The sequence below is a fragment of the Panthera pardus genome, unplaced genomic scaffold, assembly GCF_024362965.1.
Source record: "Panthera pardus isolate Hobbes unplaced genomic scaffold, ASM2436296v1 HiC_scaffold_17, whole genome shotgun sequence".
Lineage (NCBI taxonomy): Eukaryota > Metazoa > Chordata > Mammalia > Carnivora > Felidae > Panthera > Panthera pardus.
In genome coordinates this window covers 41,800,138-41,814,873 of record NW_026526732.1, presented here as the reverse complement: position 1 = coordinate 41,814,873, position 14,736 = coordinate 41,800,138, and the positions used below count along the sequence as shown (strand labels likewise).

The 14,736-nt window shown below is 36.6% G+C and overlaps 1 long non-coding RNA gene across 1 annotated transcript in view; it reads left to right on the top strand.

Moving 5' to 3' along the window:
• Positions 1-13,702, top strand: part of LOC109248539 (uncharacterized) — a 54,782-nt gene extending 41,080 nt beyond the window's left edge. The window contains exons 3-4 of the long non-coding RNA XR_002072106.2: positions 11,999-12,117; positions 13,577-13,702. This is a non-coding gene — a long non-coding RNA (uncharacterized LOC109248539). The remainder of the gene's footprint in view (positions 1-11,998; positions 12,118-13,576) is intronic.
• The last annotated feature ends 1,034 nt before the right edge of the window (positions 13,703-14,736 follow it).

The following is a 14,736-nucleotide window of genomic DNA, read 5'->3' as shown; positions in this document are numbered from 1 at the left end:
AAGATCTAACAATTTTAAACATTTATGTCCCCGATGTGAAAGAATTCAAATATATAAATCAATTTTTACAAACATACAGAAATTCATTGATAGTAATACCATAATAGTAAGGGACTTCAGGGGCGCCTGGGTGGCTCAGTCAGTTAAGCGTCCAACTTTGGCTCAGGTCATGATCTCATGGCTTGTGCGGGCTCTGTACTGCATCGGGCTCTGTGCTGATAGATCAGAGCCTGGAACCTCTTCAGATTCTGTGTCTTTCTCTCTCTCTCTGCCCCTCCCCCACTCACACTCTGTCTCTCTCTGTCTCTCAAAAATAAATAAACATGAAAAAAATTTTTAAAAATAGTAAGGTACTTCAACACCACATTATAGCAATGGACAGATCATCTAAACAGAAAATCAACACAGAAACAATGGCTTTGAATGAAACACTGGACCAGATGGACTTAACAGATATTTTCAGAACATTCATCTTAACACAGCAGAATACACATTCTTCTTGAGTGCACATGGAACATTCTCCAGGATATATCAGCCAGATCTATCCGGCTGGGACACAAATCAGCCCTCAACAAGTTCAAAAAGATTGAGATCATACTGTGCATATTTTCAGACCACAGCACAATGAAACTCAAAATCAACCATAAGAAAAAATTTGGAAAGACAACAAATACTTGGAGATTAAAGAACAACCTACAAAAAAAAAAAAAAAAAAAAAAAGAACATCCTACTAAACAATGAATGGGCTACCAAGAAATTAAGGAGGACATTAAAAAGTACAGGGAAGCCAATGAAAATGATAACATGACAGCCCCACACCTCTGAGATGCAGCAAAGGTGGTAATAAAAGGGATATATATAGCAATACAGGCCTTCCTTTAGAAGGAAGAAAGGTCTCAGATACATAATCTAACATTACACCCTAAAGAACTGGAAAAAGAACAGGAAATAAAACCCCAAACCAGCAGAGGATGGGAAATAATAAAGGTTAGAGTGGAAATCAATGCTATCAAAACCAAAAACAAAACAAAACAAAACAAAACAGTAGAACAGATCAATGAAACCAGGAGCTGCTTCTTTGAAAGAATTGATACAGAATTGATAAACCCCCAGCCAGTTTGATCAAAAAGAAAAAGGACAGGACTCAAATAAATAAAATAAAAAATGAAAGAGAAGAGATCACAGCCAACACTGCAGAAATACAAACAATAATAAGAGAATATTATGAGCAAATATATGCCAATAAATAGGGCAATCTGGAAGAAATGGACAAATTCCTAGAAACATATAAGCTACCAAAACTGAAACAGGAAGAAATAGAGAATTTGAACAGACTGATAGCCAATAAAGAAATTGAATTAGTAATTAAAAACCTCCCCAAAATCAAAAGTCCAGGGCCGGATGACTTTACAGGGGAATTCTACCAAATATTTAAAGAAGAGTTAACTCCTATTCTTTTGAAGCTGTTCCAAAAAATAGAAATGGAAGGAAAACGTCCAAACTCATTCCAAGAGGCCAGCATTACTTTGATCCCAAAACCAGAGAAGACCCCACTAAAAAGGAGAACTATAGACCAATTTCCTTGATGACCGTGGACACAAAAATTCTCAACAAGATACTAGCCAACTGGATCCAACAATGCATTAAAAGAATTATTCACCATGATGAAGTGGGATTTATACGTGGGATGCAGGGCTGGTTTGATATTAGCAATCAATCAATGTGATACATCACATTAATAAAAGAAAGGACAAGATTCACATGATCCTCTCAATAGACACAGAGAAAGCATTTGACAAAATACAGCATCTTTTCTTTATAAAAAACCTCAGGAAGAAAGGGATAAAAGAATCATACCAAAAAATTATAAAAACCATATATGAAAGACCCACCACTAATATCATCTTCAATGGGGAAAAACTGAGAGCTTTCCCCCCAAGGTCAGGAACATGACAGATGTCCACTCTCAACACTGTTATTCAACATAATATTGGAAGTCCTAGCCTTAGCAATCAGACAACACAAAGAAATAAAATGCATCCAAATACGCAAGGAGGAAGTCAAACTTTCACTCTTCGCAGATGACATGATACTCTATATGGAAAACCCAAAAGATTCCACCAAAAAACTGCTAGAACTGATCCATGAAGTCAGCAAAGTCACAGGACATAAAATCAATGCACAGAAATCGGTCGCTTTCTATACACCAATAATGAAGTAGCAGAGAGGGAAATCAAGGAATCGATCCCATTTACAATTGCAACAAAAACCATAAAATACCAAGGAATAAACCTAACCAAAGAGGTGAAAAGTGTATACACTGAAAACTATAGAAAGCTTATGAAAGAAACTGAAGAAGGCACAAAAAAATGGAAAAATATTCCATGTTCATGGATTGGAAGAACAAACATTGTTAAAATGTTGATATTACCCAAAGCAATCCACATATTCAGTGCAATCCCTATCAAAATAACACCAGCATTCTTCACAGAGCTAGAACAAACAATCCTAAAATTTGTATGGAACCAGAAAAGACCTGGAATAGCCAAAAGCAATCTTGAAAAAGAAAACCAAATCAGGAAGCATCACAATTCCAGGCTTCAAGATGTACTACAAAGCTGTAATCATCAAGACATTATGGTACTGGCACAAAAACAGACACATAGATCAATGGAACAGAATAAAGAACCCAGAAATGGATCCACAAATGTATGGCCACTCCTTGACAAAGCAGGAAAGAATATCCAATGGAATAAAGACAGTCTCTTCAGCAAGTGGTGCTGGGAAAACTGGACAGCGACATGCGGAAGAATGAACCTGGACCACTTTCTTACACCATACACAAAAATAAACTCAAAGTGGATCAAAGACCTAAATGTCAAGAAAGGAAACCATCAAAATCCTAGAGGAGAAAGCAGACAAAATTCTCTTTGACCTTGCCTGCAGCAACTTCTTACTCAACACGTCTCCAGAGGCAAGGGAAAAAAAAGCAAAAATGAACTATTGGGACCTCATCAAGATAGAAAGCTTCTGCAGAGTGAAGGCAACAATAAGCAAAACTAAAAGGGAACCAGCAGAATGGGAGAAGATATTTGCAAATGACATATCAGATAAAGGGCTAGTATCCAAAATCTATAAAGGACTTATCAAACTCAACACCCAAAAAACAAATAATCCAGTGAAGAAATGGACAGAAGACATGATGAGACACTTTTCTAAAGAAGACACCCAGATGGCTAACAGACACATGAAAAAATGTTTAATATCACTCATCATCAGAGAAATACAAATCAAAACCACAATGAGATACCACCTCACACCAGTCAGAATGGCTAAAATTAACAACTCAGGCAACAGCAGATGCTGGTGAGGATGCAGAGAAAAAGAAACTCTTTTGCATTGCTGGTGGGAATGCAAATTGGTGTAGCCACTCTGGAAAACAATATGGAGGTTCCTCAAAAAATTAAAAATAGAACTACCCTATGATCCAGCAATTGAACTACTAGGTATTTATCAAAAGGATATAGGTGTGCTGTTTCATAAGGGCACACGCACCCCAATGTTTATGCAGCACTATCGACAATAGCCAAAGTACAGAAAGAGCCCAAATGTCTATTGACAGATGAATTGATAAAGAAGATGTGGTATATATATATGTAATGGAGTATTACTTGGCAATCAAAAAGAATGAAATCTTACCATTTGCAACAATGTGGATGGAACTAGAGGGTATTATGCTAAGTGAAATTCATCAGAGAAAGACAAATATCATATGATTTCACTCACATGTGGAATTTAAGATACAAAATAGGTGAACAGAAGGGAAGGGAAGCAAAAATAATATAAAAACAGGAAGGGGGACAAACCATAAGACACTCTTAAATACAGAGAACAAACTGAGGGTTGCTGGAGGGATTGTTGGTGGAAGGATACGCTAAACGGGCAAAGGGCATTAAGAAGGACACTTGATGGGATGAGCACTGAGTGCTATATGTAAGGGATGTATCACTGGATTCTTCTCCTGAAATCATTATTGCACTATATGCTAACTAACTTAGATGTAAATTTAAAAAATATATATTTGAGTAAAGAGTTTCTACTTCTTTGTGATATGCTTGCAACTTTTCTGTAAGTCTGAAATTATTTAAAGATAAAAAGGTTTTTAAAATATTTAAAAGATAAATCAAATAGCTGTTCATTAAAAATACTTTCATATTCCTAGTTTAAATCATTTTCACTTTTCAGAATGCATTCATACACATTCTCTGCCTTGCTCATACATCCATCTCACAAGTACAGTATGCAAGACTATAGTGTCTGTTGTGCAGGTAAATATAGCAGTAATGATCAGAGAGGCCAGACCACTTCCCCTGAGCCTCATTGCTGTGAGTGACAAAGTCAAAGACAGAACACATGTACTTTCACTCATTGTCCAGTCTTCTCTCCACTATATTATTTCTTAATGTCTGACCAAATAATGGGATTTTTCAGGGTCACCTCAAATATATAAGTGCATTAAAGTTTAGAGTTAAGAAAATATGAGAAATGTATTCGGTCAATACGAATATCTCTATTTCAGAGAGCTTCAGAGACCAATATATACACAAAGGTAGGTCAACCATGTGTTTAACAAATACAAATGAAACACAACCAAGAAAAATGCCCTATGTCACCACCATGCAGCATTCATAATTTTATGAAAATGAAATCATGTATATCAGAAGTGCAATTGTACTAACATTGTATTCACATATGCAAATAAATATACTGCCTCAATTTCTAGAGCTAACAATCTTCCTAACTCCTCTATGTAACAAGGAAATTGGAATTGTTGATTAACAAAATCTGCCTCTTCTACTTTAAATAGTCTACTTCAGTTCAAATACTCCCATCTATTTAAAATTTAGCTCTGTGGGGATACAAGCTGGTGTAGCCACTCTGGAAAACAGTATGGAGGTTCCTCAAAAAACTAAAAATAGAACTACCCTACAACCCAGCAATTGCACTACTAGGCATTTATCCAAGGGATACAGGTGTGCTGTTTCTAAGGGACACCTGCACCCCCATGTTTATAGCAGCACTATCAACAATAGCCAAAGTATAGAAAGAACCCAAATGTCCATCGAAAGATGAATGGATAAAGAAGATGTGGTATGTGTGTGTGTATATATATATATATATATACACACACACACACACACACACACACACACACACACACACACAATGGAGTATTACTCAGCAATCAAAAAGAATGAAATCTTGCCATTTGCAACTACGTGGATGGAACTGAAGAGTATTATGCTAAGTGAAATTAGTCAGAGAAAGACAAAAATCATACGACTTCACTCATATGAGTACTTTAAGAGACAAAACACATGAACATAAGGGAAGGGAAACAAAAATAATATAAAAACAGAGAGGGAGTCAAAACAGAACAGACATACATATGGAGAACAAACTAAGGGTTACTGGAGGGGTTGTGGGAGAGGGATGGGCTAAATGGATAGGGGGCACTAAGGAATCTACTCCTGAAATCACTGTTGCACTATATGCTAATTTGGATATAAATTTTAAAAAATAAAAAATTAAATTAAAAAATAAATAAAATAAAATTTAGCTCTGTATTTGTTCTCATTTAAAGAGTGCTTTTGGAATGTTTAGCGTTCCTAGGGAAATACTCAGTCTTTAAGAGTTCCCTCACGCTCTTCCCTTCAAATGGCATCTGACTAGGTGAGGGAATGTGCCCCATTCCCACAAAGGTTGGGATGGGCTCTGATGTCGCAAGGAGAGACCTTGTACTCCTACCTGGTTTCTGCTGGGTTAAGGCCACTCAAGTCTGCTGCCTGCATGGGTGACTGTGGTCTGCCTTTTGGTGGTTCTCCTATGGGTCTGCAGTTCCTCCTGGTCTTCTTAGAGACCCATATATCTGCCTGGATGTTTCTATAAGCCCTTATCCCACCCTTGAGCGTGGATCTGCAGAGTGCAAGGCTAGTAGTCAGGAGTGGAACACAACAGAACACTGCCATCCAGTCTCTCTGCCAGCTCGGCATCCCTCTCTCCCCTCAATCCACTAGGGCCTAAAGAAGGGGACCTCTCCTTTATTCCCCTATTGTTTTCTTTTGTTTTGTTTTGTTTTGTCTTGTTTTGTTTGGCCAGGACTTCCTTCTCACATCCCTCCTCAGATTACAGATTCACGATTCAACCTCAGGACCCAACAAAGGGGAAAAACCCAATAAAGGAGAACCTAATGGAGGTATAAAAAATCTAATGTGTCCATTACAGACATATAAACATTTGAGTATGTCTCCTAGCTAGGCAGAGTCCAGGAATGAGATAGACCACATTCTGCCAGAGCTACTCTCAAAAGACAACTTTTCCACCCTTTTTGGGTTATTTGGAGTTTTCTTATGCATGCATAAATTTTCAGTTCAGTCAAAGTTAAATAAAATCTAACTGAGCAAACAAACAAGAGGAGAGGCAGATCACCCCACCCCTACTGTCATTCCATTCTGGCACATAGAACATGATCATGTGTGACAGGCACCTGCATGGGAGACATTCCTCCTTTCACTCTCCAGGATAAAATGATTAAACAGTATCAAAATCTTTGCTCCCAAGTTGACTCTGCTGCAGCTTGAAGCTTCCATATGTTCTTTTTATACAAATACGTTTCACTTGGTAGGTTTTGTCATATATATTTTTTTAATTTTTTAATGTTTATTTATTTTTGAGAGAGAGAGACAGAGTGCAAGCTGGGGATAGGCAGAGAGAGAGGGAGACACCGAATCTGAAGCAGGCTCCAGGCTCTGAGCTGTCAGCACAGAGCCCGACACAGGGCTCGAAACCACCAACCGTGAGATCATGACCTGAGCCAAAGTCAGACGCTTAAACAACTAAGATACCCATGTGTCCTGTCATATATTTTAAACATAAAATATATACCATTATATTTTCTTCATTAGCTCCATAATTAATAATTAAAAACTAAAACATTTGATTATATGCAGAGATCCTTACAGACTCAAATTGAGTTAGAGGAAGGCTCAATATGCCTAAAGCAGTACTATTTTCATGTCCTTAAATTCCATCTCTTCTAATGTCCTTTTTCCTGAACATAAATTCACTGGCCAAACAGTAACTATTATTTCACAGGTAATATGGTGAGGCTTCTCAGAGTCAAAAAGGAAGGCAAAACATAAATGGAAAGTCAAACTTTTATCATAAAGTCAAATCATACAAATAGAACAAAGACCAGATAAACTATTGGAAACTTTATTTGAAGCAAAGGAAGACTTGCATGGGTGAAAGGCAATGAGCAAAAAGAAATAAAACTTCAGATAGTTATGAGCTTATATCTTAACATAATCTTACCAGGCATAATATTGAGTATTTATCTAATTAAACATCTACAGTACACAATTTGAAAGAAAGCCTTAACCTCTGAATAATGGAAAATGTTTCCTAAGAAATTCTGGTCTGTTGAAAGAAGGAAAGCCATGCTATGCTCATCCCTAACCATAAAAGGCAACTGAAAGGTGACTTCAGGATCCATTATCAACATCTCTAGTCTGTTATTTTGTTTGCTGCTTTTTTGTTTTTCCTTTGGGGAAAGACTTTTAAGTATTTCAAGGAGGTTATTTATTTTCATATATACTGCATAAAATTAAGATAGCTACGTAATGCAAATTAATTACCTTAGTTAGCTAAGGCTGGCTTTACAAAATATCATAGACTGAATGGCTTAAACAGCTGACATGTGTTCTTTTACAGCTCTAGAAGCTGGAAATTCCAAGATCAAAGTCCAGCAGGATTCAATTTCTAGTGAGAATTCTCTCCAGTTTTCAGATGGCTGCCTTCTCACTATGTTCTCACATGGCAGGAGAGAATCAGAGAAAGAGACAGAGAGATGGATAGAGTAAGAAAGAGAGAATCTCCTTCTTCTAAGGCCACAGTCCTATCAAATTAGGGCCATCCTTATTAACACATTTAACATTAATTATCCCCTAAAGAATACACTTCTAGATAAATCACATTAGGAATTAGGGTTTCCACATACAAATCTTGATGAAGAGACACAATTTAGTTGATAACATTAATCAACAAGTTTCTTAGAAATAATCTTTTGGATTATATAATACTATTTTCTACTGATACTTCTTGACCCTAGTAAAAATTACATAAATAAATTAGTGTCTTGATTGAAAATGATGAAGGCCAGGGGTGCCTGGGTGGCTCAGTCAGTTAAGCGTCTGACTTCAGCCCAGATGATGATCTCACAGTTTGTGAGTTCAAGCCCCGCGTCAGGCTCTGCACTGACAGCTCAGAGCCTGGAGCCTGCTTCAGATTCTGTGTCTCCCTCTCTCTCTGTCCCTTCCCTGCTCACGCTCACTCTCTCTCTGTGTCAAAAATAAATAAACTTAAAAAAAATGATGAAGCCCAGAATTATGAAGTCTTGTTGACCCCAAGGTTGAGAAGCAAATGTTAGTAATTTTCTAAGCTGGAGGGATTTATTACCAAATGTTTGAGACCATGATTTGAGATCATTATTTAACAGGTCACTGCTAGTATAATTATCAGGTCTTCACCTCTGAAAGTTGAATGTCCAAATATGTGTTTTCTTTACTTCTGCTGTGTTTGTAACCCAAGGTTTAAATATCTACCCTAAAAACTCTGAGTTTATCTTGACATTTTACTTAACAATAGGAGTCAGTTTTCCTCACCATAAAGTCCACTGGGTTTATGGAGGAGCCAGTGATCATCAAAGCCAGAGTCAGGCAATGAACTGGAAGAAAGCATGTTATGAAATTCTTCTGTCAAATCCACTAATAAAACAAGACCAATAAAAATGAATTCATGTTTATTTTTTCCCTTATTCTTACTTTGACTTTTACATTCTTTTGATCCTTATATCTATGACTGAACAATATCAGATTTGACTGTAAGACTTATAAACTATTTTCTAAAATATCTGAAACAAAAAGCAGATATCTTCCTCTTGTGGTTTAGTATCTATTTGCTGAGAGCAAAAGATGTCAGAAAGTAATGCACCTAGGCTTTCTGCCTTCTGCATTCCAAGTCCTGAACAAATTTATATAACGAACTAAATTTCCCCATGAAAATAAATTATTTCCTTTGCATATTTGAAGATGCAGATGAAAAAGTTAAAAGCACACTGAAGGACCTCAAATATTTTACCAGTTAACAACACTTTTTTAATAGAGGATCTGACCAGATAGAAGTTAAATTGTAAGCAGTGTTTATGAAAACACCATTTGCTTTTGTAAATGATGCTATTGATCGTCTATAAAAATGGAAAACAAGTATAAAATGCTTAAATCAAATCCCACAGTTAGCTATCTAAACGGCATTCTTTTATTTTGGTTTTTGTTGATCCTTTTTTCAATTTTTTTTCAATTTTTTAATTTTTTAATTTTAATTCCAGTGTAGTTAGCATACAGTTTATATTAGTTTCCGGGGTACAATGTAGTGATTCAACAATTCCATATATTTCTCAGTGCTTATCAAGATGAGTGCACTCTTATGTTTTAATCTATACCATATTTTTAATTTGTTTTTAAAGATTTTGTTTTTAACCCCATGTGGGGCTCGAACTCACAATCCCAAGACCAAGAATCACATGTTCCTCTGACTGAGCCAGCCAGGTGCCCCTAACCTATATTTTAAAATCTGAAGATAAAAAGCCAGAATATCAGATTTAGTTTTTTTATTTTCCTGTAGCCACTCATCTTCAGAGGATATACCAAGTGCTGTCAGTGTCAAACAGAAAGAGAACAAAAGGGGTTTAGATAATCAGTTCTCTCTAACTCATGTGGCTGTCTCAGCCATCTGACAAAACATGGCAAATAGGAATAGTAAAAAGGGAAAGGCACAAAAGAGATCAGAAAGTCAAAGCTATCTTCCTGTGAAAAGAATCTAATGTCAACCTGCTGTTTCACCATTGATGGGGTGAGTATTTATTCCTTGAGATCTCTTTAGCTGGTTGTTTGTTTTTTATTATTTTTTTAAATGTTTATTCATTTTTGAGAGACAGAGACAGAGTATGAGCAGGGGAGGGGCAGAGAGAGAGAGGGACACGGAATCTGAAGCAGGCTCCAGGCTCTGAGTTGCCAGCACAGACCCCGATGCGGGGCTCAAACCCACAAACTGTGAGTTCACGGCCTGAGCCGAAGTCGCTCACTTAACTGACTGAGCCCCCCAGGTGCCCCTTTTTAGCTGGTTTTATTTTGTTTCTGGTATCTAAGTAGGTTAAAGATAGTCTCTGTGTATTTAGCGCCTATGTTTATTTCTTAACAGCAGGTTCAGATCATTGAACCAAGACCACCAGCTCCGAACTCAAATCCTTACACATCCATCCAATTGTTTTAAACATAGCCGAAATAAGTGTATTTTTAGCAATACAGAGCCTGGCTGCTTTGCATACTCCACAAAACACTCAACATCTGACAGCCATAGGTTTCATGGCTATGAAACACCCCAAATTATTATTGTCCTTCTGAGTTCTCTGACCCAGAGACTCCCACTCTGCTCACTGTGTTGCCAAGCAACATCACCTAGACACCATCACCTAAACATTAATTTCCCTCTGTGATCCCCCTCTCCCCAAAGAGTTACCTTGTCCTCTTCCCCTTCCAGATGGTGGCCCTGTGCTACTGTCTCTGGAAGGTCTTCTGCGTCCAAGTTTGTTATATATTATTGTTATCTCACGGTTCTGTCTATTCCTTGATCAGCCCCCAAATCCTCAAACTCACCACAGTTTCTTTATGTGATAGATTTACGGCAATTTGAAAAACAAAATTATGGTTGTATCTAGCTTATCACTACAAAGGAAAGGGCAATGTAAAACCCAGGTGGGGCAATATGTAAAGTATAAGTGTACATTTAATGGATCATAACTGAAAAAATTTATCATAGATTGTTTAAAATATATATATAGGTCCAAGTATAATTATAAGCAGTTTAACTTGATAGATCAATTGAAAGCAAATGAAAGAGAAATTAAGTAATATGACAATTATATTTATCTTAGTACACATTTTGGAAAATTGGGGGAAGGGTCTATTTCCCTGTAATAGAATAACAATAAGAAAGCTACAGTTCATGGATTGGAAAAAATTTTTCTGTGAAAGTTTAGATAGTAAATAATTTGGGTTTTGCAAGCCACATATGAGCTCTGTCTCCTACTCCTTTTCTGCTTCCTTTATCTCCTTTTCTTCTCCTCCTTTTTCTCTTCTCCCTTTTCTTGCTCCTCTTTTTCCTCCCAGTTCTCCTATTCCTCCTCCTTCTTGTTTTTCTTTTTTAGCAACCCTTTAAAATGTAAAAACCATTCTTAGCTGACTGGTCATACAAAAACAGCAGCAGTTTAGATGAGGCTCATAGCTATCTTTGCCAACCTCTGATATAGATAAACAAAACAAAGCTAGTATCTTTACTATTTTCCAATATACCATAATGTCTACTTATTTTCTATTTTCATGCCTTTGAATTTGCTGTTTCTGTCATCTGGATTGACTGTCTCTCTTTCTTCGCTAATTTGAGCCACATATCCTTTAACACAAAATTCACATTTCACTTCCTCCAAGAAACTTATCTGACCAACATATGGTAAACTAATATTTTTGTCATGAATATAATCATAGAAGTCTATGAAAAATCATATAATTTGTTATTTGCATTCACAATTCCAGACACCAATATCAAGTTGCCTCATGTCCAACTTATCAATAGCTTCACTGATCATGTTTCAATATTGTAATTATTTTAAAATCATGCCTACTGTGCTCTTTAAATTTCAAATTAAGTGGATCATATTGCTTTTAAGTGGACCATATTGTTTTCCTATCAAGATTAATTCTACTAAATTAATATATTTGTTCTGACTGGTGGCTTTAAAACAAGTATAAAGTAAAGGAAGTTTTGCGTCTGCTTAGGATCAGAAAACCACAAGAGAATGTTGCTATCAAACATTTTTCTCTAGTCCACAGGAGAGATGGGTTGCAAAGCAAGTAAATGCACTGAATTCGAAAGAGTGACAAAGTCTGAAGAGAAAATATCACCTTTCACAAAGCATATGAGGATGAGGTGATCACCATAAAAGTAAGAATAAATCACATTAAATTTTAACAAATTCTTAAAGTCTGAGGATTGACTGGTATATAAGTTTGGAAAAACTGAAATCCCTAGAGAGAAGTATATTTTGTACTCTACAAGCTTTTTTCCATGAGCCTATCTCATGAAAATTTCAGGGCAGGGCAGGAAACCAGAGAGAACCTCCCTCAGTAACACAGATATGTGGGTGATCAGTTACTCCAGAGGAACATATATAAAACATCTATGTGCTTTCTCAGTTCCTTCTCTTGTCAAAGGAGAAACCACTAGGTTGCTGATTAAAGACATGAAGTGCCACTGCTCGTAAGATTCAGGTAAAAATCCTGTTTCTGGGGGTGTGGTAGAGGCATAATCCCATCTGCTTCTGGGAAATAAATAGGAATTCCTCCTGTCTCCAAGACATGGACATATCTACTATTCCTGAGGGATGAGGAGAAAGGGAGGAAGCATAATTTTCTGCTCCTAAAGAGGAGCAGATAAATCTCTTGGACTCAAGATCTTACACTGATACAAAGCAGAGGGCTGCTACTGGTGAAAAAGCAGGAAATACTCTCCTACCCAAGATTCTCAATATATAAAAGGCTGGGTTTGGCTGACATGAGAAAGAAAGCCAGGTCTATGAGAACTTCACCCCCAAAGCCCAGGACCATAGAATTCACCTAAAAATGAATCTAGACCAGGATAATAGAGTACCCTCCTTTCCTCACATGAGCAGCAATCAACAGCAATCTATTTGTAGGAGAGGGGTAAGAACATGCAGAGATCGTCTATAGTACAGACATGAAAGGACTGCTGAAAGCTGAAGGTGGAGGAGGAACATTGAAAGAAACCCCCCAGCACTCCATACTCCACTCCTACCACAAGATAACAACAGCTCACCACTATAGGAATTCAAAGCCTGTGGTACAATAAAGATTAAAACACCAACAACTAAACCCAAACCTAAGTCAAGTACTGACAAAATTGACTCATCCCTCCATACTAACAACCTGACAGAAGAAATGTCCTCATTTCTGAGATAAAATAATTATTACTTCAGTCTTTACTGTTCTTCAGTACACAATGTCTGGCGTTTGGTCAAAAGTTATGAGATATGCAAAAAAGCAAAGGAAAAATTTCATTGTCATTGATAAGCCCATCAATAAAATTAGACTCAGAGATGTTCCATATGGTGGTACTATCAAACAGCATCGTTTTAAGTACAATTAATATGTTAGCAGATCTTCTAGAAAAAGGTGAACTATATATAAAAACAAATGGGAAATTTCAGTAGTGATACTGAAACTATAAAATAAGAGTCAAAAGAAATGCCATAAATATTACAAGCATAATATCAGATATGGAGAATTTCTTTGACATGTTTATTAACCTACTGGACACAGCTGTAAAACAGTATACCTAATAAAAAATATATACTTTTTAAGATTTAAGATAAAAATTTTTTCAGGAAAAAAAAATCATTGCCAGCAGACCTTCACTTCAAGAAATGTTAAAGGAAATTCTTCATTCAGCAGGAACATGAGACCAGATGGAAATTTGAATTTATACAAAGAAATGAAAAGTGCCAGAAAAAATGAAATAAAGGTAAGCATAAAGATTTTTTTCTTACCTGTGATGACTTTAAAAGATAAAAGACTGCTGGGCACTTGTGTGGCTTAGTCAGTTAAGCATCTAACGTGTGCTCAGGTCATGATCTCATGGTTCGTGAGTTCAAGCCCCACATCAGTGAGCTCATGCCACACTTCAGGTGAGCTTGAGTCCTGCTTCAGATGAGCAGGAGTCCCACTTTAGATGAACACAAGCCCTGCTTCCAGTGAGCACCACCTCTCTCTCTTCTCTCTCTGCCTTTTGCTCACTTGCACCCTCTCTCTCAAATATAAATATATAAATAAATAATACAGGACTGTCCAAACCAAAAATAGTAATAATGTATTATGGGATTTTTTTGTTTATTTATTTATTTTGAGAGAGAGGGCAGGAGGGGCGGAGAGAGAGAGAGAGAGAGAGAGAGAGAGAGAGAGATCTGAGAGAGAGAGTGCAGACCAGATGCGGGGCTAGATTCCACCACTGTGAGATCATGACCTGAGCTGAAATCAAGAGTCAGACACTTAACTGACTGAGCCACTCAGGCGCCCCTGTAGGATTTATATTATACATAGAAGCAAAATGTATGCCAAGGATAACATAAAAGGTAAAACAGACGCACAGAAAAAACTCTATCTGAAGGTAAATTATGAAAAATTAAGATGTATATGGCAAACCCTAGACTGAGTATGTTAAAAAAAAAAGGTAAAGAAAAAAAAGACAGAGCTAATAAGCCAATAAAGGCGAAAAAATGAAATCATAAAAAATAATTAGTCCAAATTAGAGCAGTGAAAGAAGGACAAGGGAGACAAACTGATACAATAGAAAGCAAATAGCAAAATGGTAGATAAATGGCCACCCTATTATTAAACTAATAATTATATTAAATGCAAATAGTCTAAACTCTTCAATTAAAAGGCAGGTGTTATCAACTTGGATTAAAAAGAAACAGCCAACTGTATATTATCTACAAGACACCTTTTTGACAAGGTCAAATAAGTTACAAGTAAAAGAAAAGAAAAA